Source organism: Cynocephalus volans, chromosome 1 (genome assembly GCF_027409185.1).
Source record: "Cynocephalus volans isolate mCynVol1 chromosome 1, mCynVol1.pri, whole genome shotgun sequence".
Classification (NCBI taxonomy): Eukaryota; Metazoa; Chordata; class Mammalia; order Dermoptera; family Cynocephalidae; genus Cynocephalus; species Cynocephalus volans.
The window spans coordinates 175,930,134-175,940,787 of NC_084460.1; the positions used below are offsets into that span (position 1 = coordinate 175,930,134).

The 10,654-nt window shown below is 35.7% G+C and overlaps 1 non-coding gene across 1 annotated transcript; it reads right to left on the reverse strand.

Annotated features, from left to right (window-relative positions):
• Positions 1–9,917: 9,917 nt before the first annotated feature.
• On the reverse strand, positions 9,918–10,023 carry LOC134365116 (U6 spliceosomal RNA). Its single transcript, XR_010021931.1, has one exon. It is a non-coding gene; the product is annotated as a U6 spliceosomal RNA (small nuclear RNA).
• Between the last annotated feature and the right edge of the window lie 631 nt (positions 10,024–10,654).

Genomic DNA, 10,654 nt, shown 5'->3' on the forward strand with positions numbered 1-10,654 from the left:
ATTCCCTGTTCTAGTTAGTGAGGAAGAAAATAGAGCAATCATTCTCAACCCTGGCTGCATGTTATAATTGCCTGGATACATTTCAAAATATGCTGATGCCAGGGTCTCTGCCATATAACATTGAATTAGACTCTCGAAGGATGAGGGCTGGAGTGTAGTGATAACTGCAAAAATCTGAGCAAATCCCTTGTCTTAGAGCAAGGGAAAAGAGGAGGCTGACAATGGAAAGGGTGGATTGGGCTAGCCCTGAACTGGCCCCAGGCATACAAAGATTGGACCTGAGAAAGAAGAGCACCGGAACCAGTGGCCGTTAGGTCCCTTGCTTTGGTGCTAGCTGAGCATCAAAGAGTAGTAGTTCGTACAAGAGTCAGAGAATTGACAGGTGGTGCCAGTTTCTCCTCTCAGGAGGGAGGCATAGCCTGTATTGATGGGCTGAGTCAGTCCTTGAGCATCTAGTGGACCTATTCTATTTAAGGTGAAGTAATTATTAGTGAAGTATGCTCAATGGAGGACTCCAGATGTAGTGACTGGCATAGGTAACATGGCACCAGTGCAGAGTGGATCTAACCATGACCCAGCTAGGAGTGCTAGTAACAGAGAAACCAAAGTGATGATATAGACTTTGAGAATAGATCATACAAGGCATTACAGCTTCAGTCTTAACTATCTTGGAACACTCACTCTAGGGGAAAACAGATGCCATATTTGGGAGGACACTCAAGCAGCTCTATGAGGTCCATGAGGTGAGGGACCATGGTCTCCTGCCCACGGCCATTTGAGTGAGCCAATTTGGAAGTGGGTCCTCCAATCCCAGTCAGGCATTCAGATGATGTAGATGCAGACAACCCCTTAACCTCTACTTCATGACAGATCTCGATACAGATCCACCCAGAGCAGCCATCCTCAAATTCCTGACCCACAGAAACTATGTCATTGTTGTTTTAAACTGCTAAGTTTTGGGGTGATTGTCACACAGTAATAGACAACTAATAAAACCATAAAAACAAATAGATTTCTGTTAAGGACTGAACTTTTTAACTTATTTGTAACACAGGGCATGATATTGTCAGATGTTTCACCTTCAAAAGAAAATTTCCAAAATATTTATTTGGTTGGTTCCAAGAATTGGATAAAAAAAAGTTTTGAACCATTTTAGCATTGACTTGACTGATTTCTTTGGACATATCTGTCCTCATTGACATAAAACTGGTATTATGTAACTATAAAATTCTGCTAATGAAATGCATCAATATATCTTTGTTTTTATGTGAAATAAGAAAAACTGTTAGAAAATAAAATTGTTTTAGAATAATCACTTGATTCCAATGATAAGTCATGTTTCACATAGTAATATGTAAATATACCTTTTACAGTAGCATGTAGTATATCACTATCTTTGAGCATAGTCATCTTATAATTATGAATTTCTGAAGTAGATAGGGGTGCTTACTTAGAAGATATGCTAAGTACTGGTATCTCTCCAGTTCCCGTGGTGTATGGTAAATGTCTTTCTCTTTCATTAAAGACTTCCAACTGAGATTAAGCAAAATGCAACCAAAATTTAGAGAACTTGTTTGGAAAGGGTTGATGCTGTCACAGGACAATTACAGTGAATTACAACACAGGCTCAAAAAGGCCCAAGCATATGCAAAATCCACTTTATGATGGAGCAAAGAGGGCCGGCCCGTGGCTCACTCGGGAGAGTGCGGTGCTGATGATGGAGCAAAGAGATAAAGATTATTGCTTTGCTGAAGTTTATTTTCTGTTTTAATATAAGCTTGTTTTAAGTGTTTCAGAGTTCAGTTAACAAGAAGTGTGTGGGCAAACTGATGACTACATGGCTATTTTGACTGACAGAATATCAGTTTGGATAAAATTATAAATTATATATGCACCATAACCAATTTCACATTCATTCCTCCTTCATACTTTTCTTAAATTAGAAAGAGCATTGTGTTTTCCAACAGAATATGTATGTTCATTATTTCCATTGTGGGGATTTTAAAGCATGTCCACAAATTCTTTGATTGTCCTCCATTCAAAAGGCGAAGACTACTTCTCAGCCCTTGAGTGTGGGCCAAAGTTAGTGATTCATTTCCAAGGAATAGAGTATGAAAAGGGGGAAATGGTAACCACAATGAAGTACACATAGAAATTTATTTCAAAAAATGAACACAAATTATAGCCAAAACCTCCATGTATTTTTGAAACAAACAACAACAACTACAACAAAACTGCATCAAATTAACTATCATATTGAAAATTATGAAATGAAAAAGTGCCACATATCAACTTGTGGAAGATGGTTCAAGAAGTATAGAGAAACACATCCCTCAAAACGCCTCTAACAAAAAAACAGAAAATTAATGAGTAAATATTCAACTCAAGAACTTACAAAAAGAATACAAAAAAGGGCCGGCCCGTGGCTCACTTGGGAGAATGTGGTGCTGATAACACCAAGGCCATGGGTTCAGATCCCTATATAGAGATGGCCGGTTGGCTCACTTGGGAGAGTGTGGTGCTAACAACACCAAGTCAAGGGTTAAGATCCCCTTACTGGTCATCTTTAAAAAAAAAAAAAAAAAAAAAGAATACAAATAAACAATCAGAAAGTAGAAAGAAGGAAACAGAAGAACTGAAGAAACATGAGGCAAAGGAATCAGAGAGACTGAACAAAACAAAAACTGGTTCTCTGAAAAGATTAATTAGATAACCCTCTAATAAGATTGATCAAGAAAAAAGAAGGCACAAACAAGGATGGAAAGGTCATACTTACAAATATAGTATAAATATTAAAAATTATAAGAAAATACCATGAATGACTTTATACCAATAAATTTGAAAACAAATGAAATGGATAATTTCCTGAGACAATAAAACTTGCTAACTCATGAAAAAATAGAATACCTAAATGAATCTATGACCATTAAAGAAACTGAATTAGTTGAGTTGTCAGCCCATTGTACCTCCCACCCCCAAATAAAACACTTGGCCCAGGTGATTTTAAAGGTGAGTTTTACCAAATATTCAGGAACCCGTATCATTGACACCAACACCAGACAGAAACAATAAAATTATAAATTAAAATAACATAATTAGCTGTAAGTTCATCTCACTTATGGCTATACAGTACAAGAAAAATTATCATAGGTTAATTTTATTTGTGTATTAAAATGTATTTTTTTTAATTCAGAAGTATTTTATTAGTAATAATAGTATTGATCATGACCAAGAAGGGTTTATCCCAAGAATGAAAGGATGGTTTAACATTAGAAAATCTACTTATGAAATTCACCACAAGCATAGAGAGAGGGAGAAGAAAAAAGACTTGTCATCTCACTAGATATAAAAAAAGCATTTGATAAAACTCATCATCCATTCTGGGCTTAAAAACAGAAGCAAATAGAAACTTCTTAACTTAATTCAGGGGATGTACCCCAAACCTGGGGTACATCACATTTAATGACTTAAAATATTCTAGTTTAAAGTCAATCAGAAGGCAAGGGTAACTGCTCAGATGTATTGCCAGCACAGTAAGCCAAGAAAACAAATAAGATGTGAAATTCGTAGGCATTGTTCTCAAAACTACTGTCAAGAAGACTAATGACAAAGCTCATTGCTATGGTTTGAATGCGTCCCCTAAATTTCATGCGCTGGAAACTTAATCCTCAATGCAGCCGTGTTAGGAGGTAGGTTTACTGGGAGGTGGTTAAGTCATGAGGGTGGGGCCCTCCCAAATAGATTAATGCTGATTATAAGGGTTTAAGGCTAAGAGTTCAATCTCTTGTTCTCTCGCTCTCACCCTCTCTTGCCCTTCCACCATAGGATGATGCAGCAAGAAAGCCCTTACCAGATGCCAGCGCCATGCTCTTTGACTTCCCAACCTTAGACACTTGTGTTATGCAGGCATAAGTGTGTATGTCAGGGTAAGGGGTTGTTAAATCAAGGGAAGTGCTTTCCAAAAAATGCAACTACTTAATTATAATCTTGTAAAAATTAACTACAAAACCACTTCCAATGAGACACATCAAAATTGTATATTCTTCTTTCATAGATAGAAATTGTAACCTTTTCACTTTGTAAAAGCTGCCAGTTCTCTTACTAGGGAAGAATTAGGCTTTGATTACAGCAAGTTTCTGTCTTATTTCCCCCTTTTTTCTTTTCTTTTCTTTTTTTTTTTAAAAAGATGACCGGTAAGGGGATCTCAACCCTTGGCTTGGTGTTGTAAGCACCACGCTCATCCAGTGAGCCAACCGGCCATCCCTATATAGGATGCGAACCGTGGCCTTGGTGTTATCAGCACCGCACTCTCCCGAGTGAGCCACAGGCCAGCCCAATTTCCCCCTTTTTTCTAGCAATAACTAGAAGCCTGTCAACAGAAACTCTGGAAGATCTGACCCAAGCAGTGAGGAAATTTCTTCAACATTTCTAGTACCATGCCCTGATTAGTTCACCTGGAAGATAGTGTGACATCCTATTCATGATGGATTCCCTAACAGCAAATCTAAAGTTGGTAGATATTTTTAAATATCTATAAATCTATCAATAAAGATCTGTGTGCCTGTTTAACTCTGGTCTGGGAAACTGCAACCCGACCTTTAACTTACCACATCTGCCAGAACAGTATCTTCAAAATTTATTGCCTGTAAAGTTCTAAACAAAATTTAGGAAAGTACCCTTTCAAATATTTTTAAGTTGATAACATTTGTCATCATAAATTTTAAAAAGTTCAAATAAGATAATTTCCAGTGGTATACTGAAAATACTTATATTTTAAACAATAAAAACTGTTAGGTCATTCTTTTAAATCTAATAGAATCTAAATACCACAGCAATTTGATTCCCACCATCATCAATATAATACATGAACAAGCTTTTAACACTCAGACATTTAGCGTGATTCACTAGGTCTGTATTTATTTCACTGTCTCACAGAAACCCCTATAATACTTCTCTGCAACAAATATGAATATAAATTAAAATTTTTAAAAAAATTAATATCCTGTGACCAAAAGGCTATAGGTATTAAAAATAACTTTTTTCTAAATTATTACAATAACTATTAGAACACAACTGATAAGAACACAAATATTAAAATTGTTATATGTAATTATTAAATATACAATATTTAAAACCTTACTGGAAATTCTTCTGAGAGAGACTAGTTTATAGTTTTTCTTAGTTCATGTTTACATGAATATATATTACTTAAAACTAGAATGAGATAGCAGTTGACATAAATTCTATTTCTATTTTCCTATTTATAAATGAAATCATTGAGAAAACTTTTCATATAAACAAGAAAGTAAAGATGGAGTTTTGTAATAAATCAATTCTTTGTCACTCAATGCCACTGCATTCATAGAATATTTCTCTGAGTAATATCCAAAAATGAAATAAATTTTAATGATTGGTTAACAGCCTGATTAGGCTTTTTAAAAATTTTATTAAAAGCAAAGAACTGAAAACCAATGAGCTGCAAAAAAGATTTGATAGTCATTACTGGATTCTTTTTCTCAAAATATTTCAAATTATCTCTCTAGACTCCAAGGTTTTTTTGTTTTGTTTTTCCCACCTTGACCACTGTGAAGTTGGAGATAGATGGGTGAGAGTTATGTCTTTCTTTTGAAAGAGGACATATTTAAAATAGCAGGTAGGAAAAGAGAACCAGTCTGAGAACAAGGTATGTAAATGGGAAGATAAAACTTTGGAGAGAGTACATGGGAACTGAAGGAAATGAAAATGGAGTTCTCCAGGCACAAGTACCTTGAAAAGTCTTAGTGTGCACCACTGTGCTAAATTCTGTTCTAGATAAGGGTAAATACTGTGTCTAGGATTTATGAGTAAACATAGTTACAATTAGTGTCTCTGCTTATGAATTAAGGTGCAGCCACTTGTGCATATTGGCCAAAGTTAAACTTATGAATTCATCTGAGGGAGTGTGGAGGGGGTGGAGAAGAAAAGGCACCCATCAGTTAGTCAGAAAGCACTTTGAATGGGGGTCCTAGTCCTAACATAAAACTCACCAGTAAACAGCTTTAGCCCAAGGATTTACCTGTGCATTTGTTTTCTTTCCTGACAGCAAACTGAAAACTATAAAGTCTCTTAAGGGAGTCTATTCCCCCCGCCCACTTGCCAGTAGGGGTATCTGAACCTGTGACCTTGGGGTTATAAGGCTTGTGCTCTAACCAACTGAGCTAATGAGCCAGCTCTGAAGGTGAGTCTCTTTTATGAACTAAAACTGTCATAAAGTCTACAAAGTATCCAAGGTAAAAAAAGACATGGATGGATTGAGACACAGAGAGAAAAGGTTTCCAATAAGTTCTCAGGAAAGGATACCAAAATATTATATGTGCATATATTATTGCTATAAAGGCTGTAAATTCTCAGGGGAAAAAAAAAGGTTGTGGGGGGAGAGAAACAACGAAATTGATATTCTAAGAATAATCTAGGTAACTACTTCACTCTAGTGGGAACTTTTGTCATGGAATAGATTATGGGGAATTTTGATTTAGGCTAAAATAGACTTTTATCAGACCAACTACTCTAACTAAAAATTAGATATAGTTATAAATAGAGAAACAGAGATGGGAATATCTCCTTGAACAAATCAGAGAGCCTCCAAAGCAATAAGAAATTAAAGAATCAAGACCATGTCCAAAAGGGAAGTACAAAGGTGAGACTGACATTTAGCACTCGTTTATCCCTTAAGGCAAGTGCCAGTTCATAAGCAGTAGCCTAGGCCTGCGAAGCTCAAAGGAATGAGCAGAAAAAGGTGTCCAAGAGATTGAAAACTTGAGCACAATTGTAGATGGTCTTACAGGTCTGGGGATACAAAAACTGCAGTTCAGAATCAGCTCAGGTAAAAGAACACTGAACCAAAAGTAAATATACCAACCCTCAAAAGGACTGCAGCTCAGCTTTTTAAAAGCTAATTCCCACACTGATCTTCTCTTATCACTGATCTGCTCTTATCCAAACTGCCTGCTAGAAGCAAAAAGTAAATTTTCTCTGAGGCTTAATGGAAAAAAAATAAAATAAAAAATAAATTCTCTCAGAAAGGTAACGTTGTCAAGAGTTAACGTCAACTCAATAATGTTTCATATACAATATGCGGCATTCAGGCAAAAATTATTTGCCATACTAGCAAACAAGACCAAATGACTGAAAATTAAGAGAAAAAGGGAAAATGTATTAAGAATGATCAAACATGGGCTTCCAAATTACTTCCAAATAATGGTAATTAATATGTTCAAGAAAATATACAAGATCAAAAGTTTTAGAAGAGCAATCAAATCAATAAAAAAGAACTAAATGCAACTCACAGAAATGAAAAATAATATAAATGAAATGAAGAACTCAGTAAATGAGTTAAATGACAGATTAGAAACAGCTGATGAGAAGTTTGGTGAATTAGAAGATAAGTCAATAGAAAAAATCCAGACTGAACATAAAGAGAAAAAAGAATAAAACAACAACAAACCAGAAAAGAATCTAAGACACATATGATTAATGATGAAAAGCCCTAATTTAGGGGGAGAAGAGAATGGGACAAAAATGATATTGGAAGAGATCATGCCTAGAATTTTCCAAAAATGACAAAAGACATCAAATCACAGATTCAAGTACAGGCATACCTCATTTTATTGCACTTTCCTTTATTGTGCTTTATAAATATTGCGTTCTTACAAATTGAAGGTTTGTGGCAACCCTGCACTGAGCAAATCTATTGGCATCATTTTTCCAACAGCATGTGCTCACTTTGTGTCTGTCACATTTTAGTAATTTTTGTAATATCTCAAACTTTTTCATTATTATTAAATCTGTTATGGTGATCTGTGATCAGTGATCTTTGACATTAGTATTGTAATGGTTTCCAAACCATGTCCATATAAGACAGCAAACTTAATTCATAAATGCCGTGTGTGTTCTGACTGATCCACTGACTGACCATTCCATCATCTCTCTCTCTCTCCTCGGGCATCCGTATTCCCTGAGACACAATATTAAAATGAGACCAATTAATAACACTACAATGGCCTCTAAGTGATCCAGTAAAAACAAGAGGTGCACATCTCTCACTTTAAATCAAAAGCTAGAAATGATTAAGTTTATGAGGAACATAAACATGTCAAAAGCCGAGATAGGCCGAAAGCTAGACCTCTTAAGCCAAACAAGAAGCCAAGTTGTGAATGCAAAGGAAAAGTTCTTGAAGGAAATTAGAAGTGCTTCTCCAGTGAACACACAAATAATGAGAGCAAAAACAGACTTACTGCTGATATGGAGAAAGTTTTAGTGGTCTGGATAGAATATCAAAATAGCCACAACATTCCCTTAAGCCAATGCCTAATCCAGGGCAAGGTCCTAACTCTCTTCAATTCAATGAAGTCTGAGAGAGGAGAGGAAGCTGTAGAAGAAAAGTTTGAAGCTAGCAGAGACTGGTTCATGAGGTTTAAGGAAATAAGCCATCTCCATAACATTAAAGTTCAAGGTGAAGCAGCAAGTGCTAATGTAGAAGCTATAGTAAGTTATCCAAAAGATCTAGCTAAGATAATTGACAAGGGTGGCTACACCAAACAACAGATTTTCAGTGCAGACAAGACTGCCTTATATTAGAAAAAGACACCATCTAGGACTTTGATAGCTACAGAGAAGTCAATGTCTGACTTCAAAGCTTCAAAGACAGGCTGACTCTCCTATTACGGGTTAATGTAGCTGGTGACTTTAAGTTGAAGCCAATGTTCATTGACCATTCTGAAAATCCTACAGCCCTTAAGAATTATGCTAAATCTTCTCTGCCTGTGCTCTATAAATGCAACAACAAAGCCTGGATGACAGCACATCTGTTTGTAGTATAGGTTACTGAACATTTTAAGCCCACTGTTGAAAACTACTGCTCAGGAAAAAAAAAAAAAATTGCTTGAAAAATATTACTGCTCATTTACAATACGCCTAGTCACCCAGGAACTCTGATGAAGATGCACAAAAAAATTAATGTTTTCAATGCTTGCTAATACAACATCCATTCTATAGCTCATAAATCAAGGAGGAATTTTGACTTTCAATTTGTATTATTTTTTCAGAAATATATTTCATAACACTATAGTTGCCATAGATACCAATTCCTCTGATGGATCTGGGCAAAGTCAATTGAAAACCTTCTGGAAGGAATTCACCATTCTAGATGCTGTTAAGAACATTTGTGATTCATGGGAGGTCAAAATATCAACATTAACAGGAGTTTGGAAGAAGTTGATTCCAACCCTTACGGATGACTTTGAGAAGTTCAAGACTTCAGTAGAAGTAACTGCAGATGTGGTAGAAATAGCAAGATAACTGGAATTAGATATGGAGCCTGAAGATGTGACAGAATTACTGCAATCTCATGACAAAACTTTAATGGATGAGGAGTTACTTTTTATGGATAAGCAAAGAATGTGGTTTCTTAAGACAGAATCTATTCCTGGTGAGGATACTGTGAACATTGCTGAAATAATAACAAAGAAATTAGAATATTACATAAACTTAGTTGATGAAGCAGCAGCAGGGTTTGGGAGAACTGACTCTAATTTTAAAAGTTCTACTCTAGGTAAAATACCGCCAAACAGCATCGCATGCTACAAAGAAATCTTTTGTGAAAGGAAGAGTCAACTGGTGTGGCAAGTTACATTGCAGTCTTATTTTAAGAAATTGTCACAGCCAACTCAACTTTCAGTAACCACTACCTTGATCAGTCAGCAACCAACAACATCAAAGACAGACCTTCCACCAGTCAGAAAGATTATGACTTGTTGAAAGCTCAGATAATCATTAGTATTTTTTTTTAGCAATAAGGTATTTTTAATTAAAGTTGGTTTTTTTAGACAATGTTATTATACACTTGATAAACTACAGTACAGTGGAAACATAATTTTTTTTAAAATATGGAATGCTTCATGAATTTGCATGTCATCCTTGCACAGAGGCCATGCTAATCTTCTCTGTATTGTTCCAATTTTAGTATATGTGTTGCTGAAGTAAAACATGACCTTTATATGCACTTGGAAACCAAAACATTTATGTGACTTGCTTTATTGCAATAGTCACTTTATTGCAGAAGTCTGGAAACAAACCAGCAATGTCTCCAAGGTATGCCTGTAGTGTTCGATTGGTATGCTGAGGCCTCAAAATGAAACAGTGACTCTAAGAAAGCCACTCTCAAAGAGGTAGTTCATTCCCACTCAAACCTTCTGAAACCCACCCTCCTCATACCTCTCTCTACTCAGCTTCCTTTAACCATCCACTTAAACTTCTATCTGTCTACACCTTCTTTTATCTCCTAAACAAGTAATCCTTTCCTCAAAGTTTTAAGACAGAAGAACAATTACATTGTATGATATCCCTTCAAAACTACGAGGCCAGAATGCATATTCACAGAAACTTATTTTGAATCTTGGTCTAGAGTCAAGTTGAGGGCTATAATCAAGGATTTTCCTAAACTTAGGAAGACAAATTTGCTGCAGAATTTAGAATTTTGAAATGATCTTGAAAGGATAAGCAAATAAAAAATGGTCTACATAAGGCCATTTCAGAAGCTTTTCTCTTAGGGATAGATTGAACAAAATTATATACAAGCAAATAAAAAAGATAAATAAGTAACAGACTCCAAAAAATA